Source organism: Hylobates moloch, unplaced genomic scaffold (assembly GCF_009828535.3).
Source record: "Hylobates moloch isolate HMO894 unplaced genomic scaffold, HMol_V3 SCAFFOLD_14, whole genome shotgun sequence".
In the NCBI taxonomy this organism is placed as follows: domain Eukaryota; kingdom Metazoa; phylum Chordata; class Mammalia; order Primates; family Hylobatidae; genus Hylobates; species Hylobates moloch.
This window is the reverse complement of record NW_026652289.1, coordinates 95,073,218-95,087,719: the sequence shown is the minus strand read 5'-3', so window position 1 is coordinate 95,087,719 and position 14,502 is coordinate 95,073,218. Positions and strand designations below refer to the sequence as shown.

The following is a 14,502-nucleotide window of genomic DNA, read 5'->3' as shown; positions in this document are numbered from 1 at the left end:
GATTTATTTGTCTCTCCAAGGCCCCCAAATCAAGACTTTAAGTAGCCCTGCCACTGAAAAGGTTGAAAATCAGTGAAAATGCAAATAAATGACTCTAGTAGAAGACTAAATTCATTGTATGCCCTTGAGCAAGGGTTGAGCTCCTCAGTCAAAGAAGAGAGTCACCTTTTCCAGAAGAGAATGCAGCTCAAGGGGAGTGCAGGTGGGGCAGTGAAGGAGAAAGAGCTTCCCAGAAGCCTCGAGTGGGGGAACCAGCATAACTACCAGATTCCCTCATGTCTGTAGTGTGAAGTGGTGGCAGGAGCCCCCCACATTGGGACCCAGAAAACTTGTGATGAAATCCAAGCTGTTTTCAGATGTGTAGCCTTTACCATTTTGAGCCTCAGTTTTCTTATTTCTAAATGAGCATAAATATCTTCCTGCCTACCCTATAGGGTTATTGTGAGATTACATTTATATCATGTATATGAATGTTCATGTATATACTGGAAAGCAAAATAAAAATATAAAATAGCACGAAAAAAGTAGTGAGGAGAAGGTACTTGATATTTTGTGATAGAAGTGCTGGATATTTCCCATTTGCTCACCCATCTCTACTCTCTACTCTGATCCATATCCTAAAGGCTGAATTGTCTGAATTGCATCAATGGGTTCCCTTGCCTTTCGGCTTCTGGTTGAGTTTAAAAAGGAGCAACAGAAGGAATTGGATAGGGGTAGATTTTTTTATTAGATTCTCTTCGTACGTCCCTGCTGGATCTCCCATGTTGGCTGCATCCCTCTGTGGAGAGCACAGCTTATGTCAAATTGCCAAACTGCCTTTTTTTTTTTTTTTTTTTTTGGCAATCACCCAGGCTGTAGTGCAGTGGCACAATCGTAGCTCACTGCAGCCTTGACCTCGTGAGTTCAAGCAATCCTCCCACTCTCAGCCTCCCGAGTAGCTGGGACTACAGGCATGTACCACCATGCCCAACTTCTTTAAGTAGAGACAAGGTCTTGCTATGTTGCCCAGGATGGTCTTCAACTCCTAAACTCAAACAATCCTCCTGCCTCAGCCTCCCACAGTGCTGGAACTACAGGCATGAGCTACACATCTGGCCCCAAATTGCCTTCTCCACACTGTTTTCTTTCCAGACCAGTAGCATTGCCATCATCAGGGAATTTATGCAAAAGGAAAATATTTTAGTCCTACCCCAGACCTACCGAAGCGGAAACTCCAGGGTGGGGCCTAGTAATCTGTGTTGTAATAAGTCCTCCAGGTGATTCTGATGCATACTAAAGCTTGAAAACTGCTTGCTGTTGGAAGGGATTACTCCCTCTCATTTGCTTGCAGTAACTAACCCTAGAATACTGCCCAATTCCTTGCTGCTTCCCCAGAACTCTTTTACCTTTGTAAATAGTCCTTTTTATTATACTCTCCTCAAATTACTCATTTTCTTTTTCTTTTTTCTTTATTTTTTTAGGCTCTTTGAATTCTATAAATTATTCATTTTAAATACACCATCATTTCCTGCAGGACTCTGATGTTGAGATCTCAGAAATAAGACAAGTAACTGTTTTTTTTTTTTTTTTTTTTTGAGACGGAGTCTCGCTCTGTCACCCTGACTGGAGTGCAGTGGCGCAATCTCGGCTCACTGCAAGCTCCGCTTCCCGGGTTCACGCCATTCTCCTGCCTCAGCCTCTCCGAGTAGCTGGGACTACAGGCGCCCGCCACCACGCCCGGCTAATTTTTTGTATTTTTAGTAGAGACGGGGTTTCACCGTGGTCTCGATCTCCTGACCTCGTGATCCGCCCGCCTCGGCCTCCCAAAGTGCTGGGATTACAAGCGTGAGCCACCGCGCCCGGCGACAAGTAACTGTTTTGTATTACACCTGCATAAAGGACAGGCACACTGATCAAAGTGAAAGAAAAAATGTCTGTCAATGAGATACCTAAATAAGATTTAGTTTAAGATCATTGTGGGCTACACACTCCCAAAATCTTTTAGGCCAAAGCTCACAGCGAGTCTCTGTGTTTCAGGAAATGTCTCCATTTGGTAAACTAAGAAATGATGTAACATCCTTGCAAGACATATGACTAAAATCTGAGGTTTCTGTGTGGGCTTTGGCTGTAATTTTGGTTTCTACCAAGGGCTTTAGTCTGAAGAGGGAAGCACTAAAATAAGTTGCTACTTGCAAAAAGAAGCTGGTGGTATTTCTTTCCTTTGGCGAAGACCGAAGCTATAGTGAGCTAAATTCATATCATTTATTTTTCATCCAGTATAAAAGTTATATGGGCCAAGACATAACATTTGAGTAGCTGTAGAAGGTAAGTTCAACGGGTCAGTGTGACTTTAGTGTATAATGCCCAAGACAAAGAGAGACTGTTTTAGGTGTTTGTTTCCTCAAGTCTCTTGTCATAGAGACTCCTCTTGTTTCCAGGGCATAAATAAATCCAAGGCAGAAATATTCAACAGAGGTTGGGAAGAAAGCCTAGAGTAGAAATTGAGACGCCCCGCCCCAGCAAGTCATTTCCTTTGGAAATATAAGGGTTAAGCAGCCTGGAGTCAGGCTAAGAAAGAGGCTTTGGGAAAATTTAGGCCAAAGTGTTAACTCAGGTTTTTCTCACCTTTGTGGATTGAGACCATTGCTTTTGCCTACAAATGAATAAACTGTTCTTTTTTTTTTTTGAGATGAAGTCTCACTCTGTTACCCAGGCTGGAGTGCAATGGCACGATCTCAGCTCACTGCAACTTCCACCTCCCAGGTTCAAGCAATTCTCCTGCCTCAGCTTCCTGATTAGCTGGGATTACAGGCACCTGCCAGCACGCCTGGCTAATTTTTCTATTTTTAGTAGAGACAGGGTTTCACCATGCTGGCCAGGCTGGTTTCGAACTCCTGACCACAGGCAATCCACCCGCCTCGGCCTCCCACAGTGCTGGGATTACAGGCGTGAGCCACCATGCCTGGCCGAAGAAACTGGTTTTCAAAGCAGGATCTTTTGTTTCTGCCTCATGATTTATTTATTCAGTCAGTAAGAGCTGGACCCTGAAAAATGGTGAAGTTGGCTAAACTTATCTTCAAATTTTTTCCTTAATCCATTTAAAAAAAAAAACAATTTTAAAACAATTTCTCTCACCACCACACACACACATACACACACACACACACACACACACACACACACACACACACACCAATACCTGGTGCTTTCAAGCCGTAACCTGTCTGTCCACGGCTACCACTTGAACAACCTTCCCAGATTTCCCTCTTTGAACTATTGTAGAGTACAGTCAGAATTTAAAGGAATAAGATCCTATCCCTCATGGTCTGTTACAGACATGATTATCTGATTAGCCCTGATGGGCAACGGCTTGATGCTAGAAACCCTCTCACCTAAGGCAGCCCAGTGGCGTGGACCAATCAGGAACCGAAGGCTTTATTAGCTGTGTGACCTTGGGCAAGTTACATAGATTCTTGGGGTTGAAAGGAACCAATGCTTTAATACATAACACCTCACTGAGGTGTAATCCATCTTCTATGTCATTTTCTTCTGAAAATAACTTCTACTACTTCTTCAATACTTCCTATGGGCCAGGTATGGACTAGGCAAAGTATGTGGTATACATTATCACTAGTCCTGAAAGTAACCCAGCAAGTGGTTAGTACTAGTCGCATTTTACAAATGCAGAAAGTGAAACTCGATTGAGTGACATAATTCATCCAAGTAAGTGGCAGAGCCAGGACTCATACCCAATTACCTTTAGTCCCAAAGTTGAAGCTGTGTGATTTTCCTAAGAGATCCAATTCTTACCCTATAATTGAAACGTCATTTATAATGAGCTAAATTCTGTCTAACTCTAACTCTGGCTCACCACCACCTCCAAGTCCTACCCCTCTGGGTATAGTGAGCAAAGTTTGCTTCCTCTTCCACATGCCACTCCTTCAGATATTTGAAGACTACAAACTACTTCGACTGCCCTGAAATTGTATGACTTTTCCTCCTACAAATGTTTAAAGTCCCTTAACTGTCCTGGTGATTCTCCTTCACTTTTTCTCTGTCCCATTTAAAAAAAAAAAAAAAAAAACAAACCTGAAGCTTAAGATACCTAGAGAAAACTGCACGAATTATAAATATACTGTGCAATTAACTTTTACACGTGAACACTACTTGGTCAAGAAACAGAAATATTACCAGAACCCTAGAAGTTGATGCTACTTTTTTATCTCTGCCTCCCCCAGAAGTAACCACCATCCTGACTTTTAACATGTGAATTATGTCAATAGAATCACACAGTATGCACCATTTTGTATCTGGCTTCTTTTGCTCAACATTGTAAGAGTTATCCATGTCATATTGTGTGTAGCTATACTTGATTCATTCTCATTGTTTTCTGTGTACTTTTTCAAAAACGGGTAAAATAGACATAAAGTTTACCACCTTAACTATTTTCAAGTGTACAATTCAGTAGTATTGAGTATATTCACGTTGTTCTATTACCATCAGCACTATCCATCTCCAGAATTTTTTCATCTTCCCAAAGCAAAACTCTGTACTTTAAACAATAACTCTCCATTTGCCTCTCCACTGAGCCCCTGGAAACCACATTTTACTTTCTGTCTGTATGAATTTGACTATTCTAGGTACCTCATATGAATGTAATCGTACAGTATTTTCTCTTTTGCGGCTGGCTTATTTTTCACTCAGCATAATGTCCTCAAGTTTCCTCTATGTTGTAGCACATGTGAGAATTTCCTCCTTTTGTAAAACTGAATAATATTCCATGATATGGATATACCACATTTTGTTTGATTCTGTGTACTTTTTTTTTTTTCTTTTTTTTTTGAGACAGAGTCTCACTCTGTTGCCCAGACTGGAGTGCGGTGGTATGATCTTGGCTCACTGCAACCTCTGCCTCCCAGGTTCAAGCGATTCTCCTGCCTCAGCCTCCCAAGTAGCTGGGACTAAAGGCACGCACCACCATGCCTGGCTAATTTTTGTATTTTTTGTACATATAGGGTTTCACCGTGTTGGCCAGGCTGGTCTCAAACTCCTGATCTCAAGTAATCCACCCACCTCGGCCTCCCAAAGTGCTGGGATTATAGGCGTGAGCCACTGCGCCCATCTGATTCTGTGTACTTTTTAAAGCATGCTGCCTAAATGGGATTCAGTGTCCCCGGGTCTAGCATAAGCAGACGCTTTGCACAGTCACCACTGCTCTGATATAATTTTTAAAAATTGCTTCCAAGTCTGGCTCCCCTCTAGACAGAGTGCCCCTTATGTGTTATCCATCTTTGTTTCCCCAGCACCCTACTCCAAGTAGAAACTCAGTGAACAATATCGTTAATAAATGAATGAAAGTATAACAACCCCATGAATTTCCTTTCATTTTACCTCTCTGAGCTTCAATTTCCTCATTCTTCATATAAAGGGCTTGAACTATTGATTTCTCAAGTCTTGCCTTCTTTAACATCTCTGATTTTGTGACAGACTTGCACTTAACAAGGCTCTTTAATGATCTATTCCAAAGGGTTTTCTAACAAAAACAACAGTAATTTTTAAAAATACATTTATGTGTTCTAGTTTATGTAACTTCATCTTATCCTCTTGGTATCCCTGTGAGGTAATGTAAGAATGTAAGGCTCTGCACAAGAGATGCCTGCACAAGGATATAGGAGACAGACTTGCAAAGTGGTTCACTAAGGTATTCTCCGTTAGGAGGAGGTTTGCCAACCGAATTTCTTTCATTCCACATCTGCGAGGAGGCAGGGTGAATTGGCAGGCTTCCCCCATCTGTAAGGAAGCTGCAATTCCCAACTCAGTCACTAGATGGCTACGTAACTGCATCCAGAGGGGATTAGACAAGGAAAACAACTCCGTCCCAGAACCAGAATCCACCCAGAACCAGAATCGTCCCAAAGTGGCAGCAAACCAAATTAGCCTTTTTTGGGGAGCCTTTCTAGATATAAAATGGTTAGGAGGTGCTGAGCATTCTGAAATACACCATGAGGGCATTACACTGAAAATGCTACTCATTCTGTTCCTGGATAAGTTAAAAGAATAACCGTAACATTTTTATCCTCCAACTTGTGGCTTTTTTTTGTCTTAGTCTTTCTTCTCTTCGTTCTCCCTCATCCATCATAATTCATAAGAAGAGGCACAAGGGCAAATTTCCTTCTTTTTTTTTTTTTTTTTGAGACGAAGTCTTGCTCTGTCGCCCAGGTTGGAGTGCAATGGCACGATCAACCTCTGCTGTTCTCATGTCTCAACCTCCAGAGTAGCTGGGATTACAGGCGTGTGCCACCATGCCGGGCTAATTTTTGTATTTTTAGTAGAGATGGGCTTTCACCATGTTAGTCAGTTGGCCTCGAACTCCTGACATGAGGTGATCCACCTGCCTCAGCCTCCCAAAGTGCTAGGATTACAGGCGTGAACCACCGCGCCCGGCCTAAGGGCAAATTTTTTATGATCCCATTACTGAAACACACTTAAAATGTATCAAGGGACAGTAAGTTTACAAGTTAATCAGTAGCTCTCCAGCTGGAATTTTTAAAGGAGACCAAGTTTACGGTTTTATGAAAGAAAACACTCTCACAAGTTTCAAGAACATTTGGAAACTTCTGTATCAGATCAGATAAAAATCCATACAAATAGGTATTCTTTCCTTGATAATTGCTGTAACATCAGTGTATATGACTCCAGATGTTTTTTTCTTTTTTCTTTTTCTTTCTTTCTTTTTTTTTTTTTTTTTGAGACGGTGTCGCCCAGGCTGGAGTGCAGTGATGCGATCTTGGCTCACTGCAACCTCTGCCACCCAGGTTCAAGTGATTCTCCTGCCTCAGCCTCCCGAGTAGCTGGGACTACAGGCACACGCCACCACACCCAGCTAATTTTTGTATTTTTAGTAGAGACAGGGTTTTACCATGTTGACCAGGATGGTCTTGATCTCTTGACCTTGTGGTCCACCTGCCTCAGCCTTCCAAAGTGCTGGGATTGCAGGATTGAGCCACCGCACCCAGTCCAGGTGTTTTTTTCAAAGTACATGGTAGCATATGTTTCTTTATAAAAATAAAAACTAGCATTTAGAAATAATCTTTACAATTTTATTATAAAAAGAACTATTGATCAAACTGAAGACTGAGCTCTGATTTTTTTATTTTGCCCAAATTCCTACCTAAGGGTCTAGGGAGTCATGCCCTACAAACCATAAATTCTCATCAAATGGGTTTTATTTGACCCTATATATCGTGACACATTTTTCATTCTGACTCTGGCATAACATTATGAGACAAGGAAAAAATATTTAACCCCAAAATATATTTCCTTGCCATACCTTGAAATTGCCCTGCAAAGTGTGTTGTGGGAAAAATCCACATTTCCCTTTTGTTTTCCTTCTTTTCTTTCCAGATCCAGGAGATAATCAACTAAGAGCCAGGTACCCTTTTAGATCTGATAAGAAACATTTTACAACCTGCTTTCTCTCTGAACTCTGCTATCTGAGAGATTCCGCTGCATAATAAAACCTGGTCTCTATGATCCTTTTTCTTTTCTTTTTTTTTTTTTTTTTGAGACAGAGTTTCACTCTTGTTGCCCAGGCTGGAGTGCAATGGCACGATCTCAGCTCACCACAACCTCCGCCTCCCGGGTTCAAGCGATTCTCCTGCCTCAGCCTCCCGAGTAGCTGGGATTACAGGCATGTGCCACCACACCTGGCTAATTTTGTATTTTTAGTAGAGATGGGGTTTCTCTATGTTGGTCAGGCTGGTCGTGAACTCCCAACCTCAGGTGATGCGCCCACCTCAGCCTCCCAAAGTGCTGGGATTACAGGTGCGAGCCACCACTCCTGGCCTCTGTGATCTTTTTTCTTACCTTGAACATTCCTTTGCATTAAGCCCAGGTCTTCAGGTAAACTCAACCAATTGTCAACCAGAAAAAGTTTAAATTTACCTATAGCCTGGAAACTCCCGCTTTGAGGTGTCCCACCTTTCGGAACCAAACCAATGCATTTCTTTTTTTTTTTTTTTTTTTTTTTTTTGAGACAGAGTCTCGCTGTCGCCCAGGCTGGAGTGCAGTGGCGCGATCTCGGCTCACTGCAGGCTCCGCCCCCCGGGGTTCACGCCGTTCTCCTGCCTCAGCCTCCAGAGTAGCTGGGACTACAGGCGCCCGCCACCTTGCCTGGCTAATTTTTTTGTATTTTTAGTAGAGACGGGGTTTCACTGTGTTAGCCAGGATGGTCTCGATCTCCTGACCTTGTGATCCGCCCGCCTCGGCCTCCCAAAGTGCTGGGATTACAGGCGTGAGCCACCAAGCCTGGCCACCAATGTATTTCTTAAATGTATTTGATTGATGTCTCATGCCTCCCTAAAGTGTATAAAACCAAGCAGTACCCCGACCACCTGGGTCACATGTTCTCAGGACCTCCTAAGGGCTGTGTTATAGGCCATGGTAACTTACATTTGGCTCAGAATAAATCTCTTTAAATATTTTACAGAGTTTGACTCTTTTCATCGACAATAATCTGGTGCCCAACATTGAGCCTCAGAGAAGACTCAGGATCCTGAAGGAGTTGCCCAGAACTGGAGCTAAGGTACCAGCAGGAGCCCATTGAAGCCTCACCGAATTCGAGCTTCTCCTTCGGTGGAACTGGTAAGTTTTCCTGAGCCCCAACCTCCTGTTTTGGTTGACGGTCCTTGATTTATTCTAAGCTGATTTTTTCCTCTCTGTCTTTTCTCCTAGGAAGTTGGTTAAAATCTTAATTTTAGTTTCAGAAGTGCGTTCAAAAGGATCTTTCTCCATTGCCTTTTCTCTCGAAATTAATCTCAGTTGGCTTGTCTGTGCACACTTTGCGTGAGGAACTGAACTGTTGCTTTTCATAAGTAAGTAGGAGACTGAGTTCCTCAGCTCTGAAGTGAAAGGGCATTTTGCTCCTCCCAGCTGAAAGGCACCTCTGGGTGACCCCCACCTTGTGGGAGTGTCTGGGGAGGGGGTTGATCCCCTGTAATGTGCAGCGGCCCTATCGGAAACTCCCCAACAAATATTAATTTAAAAAGGCTCATCCAGGAAATGCATATAAGGGCTGATCACCCGGCGTCTTGAGCCCTCTCGGAGGTGATAGACCTCTGAAGAGGGAAATTGAGACACGTAAGAGTGTAGAAATAACTCAGTGGTGACACACTGTGGAGTGCTACCGACAGGCAGCAGATATCAATCCACCACACAAAAACCTTAGGCCACAGGTCAGTTCCCAAAAAAAAAAAAAAAAAAAAAAAGGAAATAAATCCTCCAAAAAAGAGGAAAGGCAAGGAGAGCGGCCCCCTGTGGGCACTCCCACTGAGTTTATGTTTAATAATTGTGGCGCCTTTACTTGCAAGTATTTATGTAAATGGAAAGATCTTACTAAAGATGACCTAAGTCTAAGGTTTCCAAAATGGGGAACTTTGATATTCCTAAATTGGCTTTCCTGCATGCTAGATTAGACAAATTAGGCTCCCGAATCAAAGAAAATGAATGGCAATCATGCTTTAGCTGGCATCTAGAATCATCAAAAAAAGGGAAAGATAAGCTTGCCTCCCTCCAGGAAGTTAATTAAAAATTTTTTGAAACTGTTTCAGAATTTAAAAAACCAGTAAAAGTCACTTCTGAAATCAGGAAGGCTCCAGAAACTGACTCCCCTTCTGCTCCTCCTGACCCTCTACTCTCTGAACTTCCTTATCCAGACAATTTCATTTTTCCTCCTCCTTTCCCTCCTCCCTTGTCTCAAGCCACAGGGGGCCAGAAATAGCTGCAGAAAATAATATAGTAGTTGCTCCTTTTAGAGTAAAACCCATAAGCAGAGGGGATTCTAACATAATATGTGCCCCCTGGACCAAATCATAGTTAAGGCCCTGGTATCTGGATTCCCCAATCCGATTGAAGATCCCTTTGGATTTGCTTAGGAATTCCAGTTAAGTCTTAAGATTTATGACCCAGGGTTCTCTGACCTATATCAGCTGATTCAGTTACTGGTCTCCAAAAACAAAGCTGAAGAATGATTTAGAGTAGCAGATTGGAAACAGCCTTTAGAAGATTTTGACAAAATAGATGCAACTGGAAGAGAGAAATGCAGAGAGCTCTGCAATCGCCTCTGTGACACTGTACCACAGATATTCCCCAAGGTTATAGACTGATAGATTGAGCAAAGGTGCAACAGTGTAAAATACGCCCAAACGAAATCATGCCTGATTTTTATATCAGGTTTGAAAAGACATTCAAAGAGTTTTCAGGAATACCTCCTGAAAACTTTGAGCACGGTAAAAGTGACACCTTACTTAATTCTGAGTTTATTCAAGGTTTAGATAAAGAGTTAGCAACCCTAATAAAGAGGAATAATGTGACTTGGACTTCCTTTCCCACTAGCCACCTAGTCATGCTAGCTGACCAGTTGTCACAAGCAATCATTAAGAAAGAAAAGGAAATGGTCTCTAAAATTATGAGTTTACAACTAAAACAACTTAGTAACCAAGTTGGGAGTTTGCAAGGGTCCCATGGTCCCCAGAGATCTAAGCAACCCCAAGAGGAAGCAATTTACCACTATTGCAAAAAGAAAGGACACTTTAAAAAATAATGTAAAAAACTTAAATGGGTGCTTGCACAAAGTGGGCAAAGGACCCCAAAGGAAGGCACCAGAACAACTCAAAAATCAGAATAAGGATGCTCTGAGGGAATAGAGAGGGTTTTCCCCCTACTTCTAACTAATGCTTTAGGAGAAGTAGAAATATCCATAAATTGAGAAAATATCAAAGCCCTTGTCGACACCAGCGCTACACTGTCAGTCTTCAACCCTACCTTGATTAAAAACCCTCTCCCTTGGAGTAAAGAAAAAGTACACATGGTAGGGGTTTCAAACTCTCGCCTTTAAATCGAATCCCCTTCAATTTCAATTAGGAGAACTAGTGGGGGATCACATTTTTCTTATAGTAGATAGTGTCCCACACACACCTGCTGGAATGGGATTTCCTAGAGACCCATAATGCTCATATCTCATTTTCACAAAAGGGAGAAATTATTCTCAACTTGGGAGACTTACAAAAACCCACATGTAGTACTGTGCTTGGGAAAGTTAATCAAGATTCTGGACAGGAAGAATTAGAGCCTTTCTTATCTAAAGTACCAGACCCCTTATGGGCAAGCTCTTCCACAAATATTGGGAGAATTAAGTCAGCAGTCCCTATAGAGATAACCATAAATAAATCCAAACCTCTGCCAAATGTAAGGCAGTATCTCCTTAGACCTGAAGCCTTCCTAGGAATCAAACCAATCCCTCTGGACTATTTAGACAAAGGAACTCATAATACCCTGCACCAGCCCTTGCAGTACACCAGTCCTCCCAGTTAAAAAGCCAAATGAGAAAGGCTGGAGATTTGTTCAAGACCTAAGAGCTATAAATAAAATAATAGTTCCTAGACACCCTGTTGTTCCTAACCCCCACATCTTACTGTCCAATATTCCTATCACTGCAGCCACCTCTCTGTTATTGATTAATGTAGTGCATTTTTCAGCATACCTGTAGAGCAAAATAGCCAATATCTTTAAACTTCCACTTGGGAAAATCACCAATACACATAGACAGTCTTACCCCAGGGCTACTCTGAAAGTCCTACTTATTTTTCTCAAATACTAAAGGCAGATTTAGATGATACTGAATTTCCAAATGAATGTACTCTAACTCAGTATGTGGATATTTATTGTTCGTCCTCCTTACCAAAATGCAGAGAAGATACAGTCCTGAAACAGCTTGCTTTTAAGGGACACAAAGTGCCAAAAGATAAATTACAATTTTGCCTCCCCCAAGTTAAATATTTGGGACATATGATTTCCCCAAGGGGGCTTTTAATAAACCCTGGGAGAATCTCTGCCGTTATGACATTTCCCCTGCCCAAAACTAAAAAGCAATCAAGAGGCTTCTCACGGTTAACAGGCTATTACAGGAGTTGGATTCCATACTACTCCTTAATTGCTCAACCCCTATATAAAAAACTAAAACAGACCCAGCCAGACCCAATCCACTGGGAAGAGAGGGAAAAAACAACACATAGAAGATCTAAAACAGGCTCTCACCCAAGCACTTGCTATAGGCCACCCCAATTACAGTCTTCCTTTTTCCCTCTTTGTACACGAAATAAATGGGAATGCTCTAGGAGTATTAACTCAAAAACATGGTGACAATCACAGACCAATTGGTTATTTCAGTCAACAGTTAGATCCAGTTGCAAGGGGGCACCCTCCTTGCATGAGGGCTATATCAGCTGCAGCCACATTATGCAAAAACATTGAAGAATTTGTCCTAGGGTCCCCTCTGACCATCTATGTCCCCCACTCGTGAAATCTCTTCTAAGCTGTCACTACACTCAGCAATATTCTGTTAGCCACCTCGCCTCTTATGAGGTACTCCTGCTTTCTGCCTTCAACATCGCTTTGAAGTGCTGTAACACTCTTAACCCTGCTACCCTGGTCCCCCTTCCAGGTGGACAACAAAAGGAAGAGGAACATGACTGCACTCTACTAACTAATATCTTACTCTCCCCTAAGGAAGATTTATAGGAAAACTCCCATTGATAATGCTGAATTAATTTGGTTCACAGATGGTTCTTAGTTAAGGGATATTACCAGGCAGGATACGCCATCACTTCCATAACAGACGTAATCGAAAGCGCCCAACTCCAAGGAGGCAAATCAGCCCAGATGGCTGAATTAATAGCATTAACTAGACACCAACTGAAGGATTCCTTACAACCCCTCCGGAAAGGACCTTTTCAGGTGCTTTTAACCAACTCTTGCTCTGCAAAGTTAAAGAGAGTCACTTCTTGGATTCACATTTTACACCTAAAATGAGCACCTGACCACATTCCTGACCGCCCCTGAACTTCCGCAGCAGTCTCTGACACCCACCTGCAAATCAAGAGAACACTGGAAGCTCAGCCTGTCTCTAGGGCTACAGCAAAGCCAACATACTTCCAGAGATGCTGGACCAGGCTAGTCCTCATGAACCCTAAAATAACCATCATTCTTACTGTCCTTGCTATAGAATATTGCTAAAACCCTAATGTTTTAACTGAGACCCCTATGAAGCTGTTTGGAATCTATGCAATCTTCTTTGGTATAACTTTCCAAATGGATGCGGCTATGCATTCCCTTGCTAAAGCCAGGAAAATGTTTTACTTGTTCATTCTCATTCCCACAATCTCCTCTGTCTACCTACCCCACACTCCTCTTTTCAAACCTGAAAATTTCTCCCAGTCCCCTGTAAACCTTAGCAGTCTTCCTGCAGGCAGAGCCCACATCATTTGGTATGATATAGACCAGGAGGAAATGAAGACTGTTATATGGAACAGCACCATTCTAAACATTCCCCAAGGTCCCCACTTTTTAGGTACCTCTATTATAGGGCTGCAACCAAATATGACGCCCTGCAGGAATGCTTGCCTAACAATGCCTCAGGATGATCACTGAGGGGGTCTAACCAGGTAGAATGTTGCCTAACAATAGATATTGGGGATGATCATTTGAGACAATTGCCTTGTTACAATGTCTCCTATGTAAACTGCCATAGCATGGCCTGCCCAAATAACCACCAGCCCTGTGCTTGTGGCTGGATGCTCCTATCCAATACCAACCACACTGACACTGCCCTTAAAGAACTATTTATGGAAGTCAATTGGTGGACTGAAGTCCCTGACAGCACAAATTCCACCCTAAAACCAGGGCGCCACTGGGAAGCCTTATGGAATACCCAGAAAAGAGCATACTTAGATGTAACCTCCACTCACCTAACAATTGTTTGGGATACCTAGTGGTTGTGCATTGACTCCATTTATCCAAATTGTACAAATGGCATCAATATAAAATGGCAACAGCATTCCTGATGGATACACGAAAATTGGCCACCCAAAAAACGAAAGCATGACCTCACTGGAGGAGTCAGAGCTGGGCAAGGCATACTGGGGCAAGCTGAGTTCATGGCTAATGAAGAGAGACATTCTTTAGAAAAAAAAAAAAAATCCCTATCAAAAATAGGCCACATTGAAGGAATGCTATTCCAGGAAGAGGGAAAAGGATGGGAAGCTGCTTTAAAAGATAATGCAGCACTCATCAAATGGATAGAAGAAACCAGACAAACCATGAAAACATACTCCCAAATCCAAAGATGGGAACAAGCATGTACTCTTACCTGATAGGGGCTCATGTCTATTTTATTACAAATGGGATCAGAGGTGGATATGAAGCAATGGTCTACAATCCTCAGTACTGAGGCACAATCCAAACACCTGTGGAAAATATGTGGTCCTCCAAACTTATGGAGATTTTTGGACATTAAATGTGACCTTAAACATTGTATTCTCAGAGCACAGGCACCGAAGTTAAATGAGGTTCAAAGGTACTACCCCTGGGAAATAGGTGGGCTATTTTAGCTGATAATAACACATGGTATTCCATCTCCATTTCAGATTATGAAAAGAGAAAAGGAGAATGGCTATGCCCTCAAACCAC

General features: G+C 42.3%; 1 long non-coding RNA gene across 1 annotated transcript in view; it reads left to right on the top strand.

Moving 5' to 3' along the window:
* Positions 1-14,502, top strand: part of LOC116481463 (uncharacterized) — a 40,283-nt gene that overhangs the window by 9,706 nt on the left and 16,075 nt on the right. Inside the window, exon 2 of the long non-coding RNA XR_004251584.2 lies at positions 8,468-8,622. This is a non-coding gene — a long non-coding RNA (uncharacterized LOC116481463). The remainder of the gene's footprint in view (positions 1-8,467; positions 8,623-14,502) is intronic.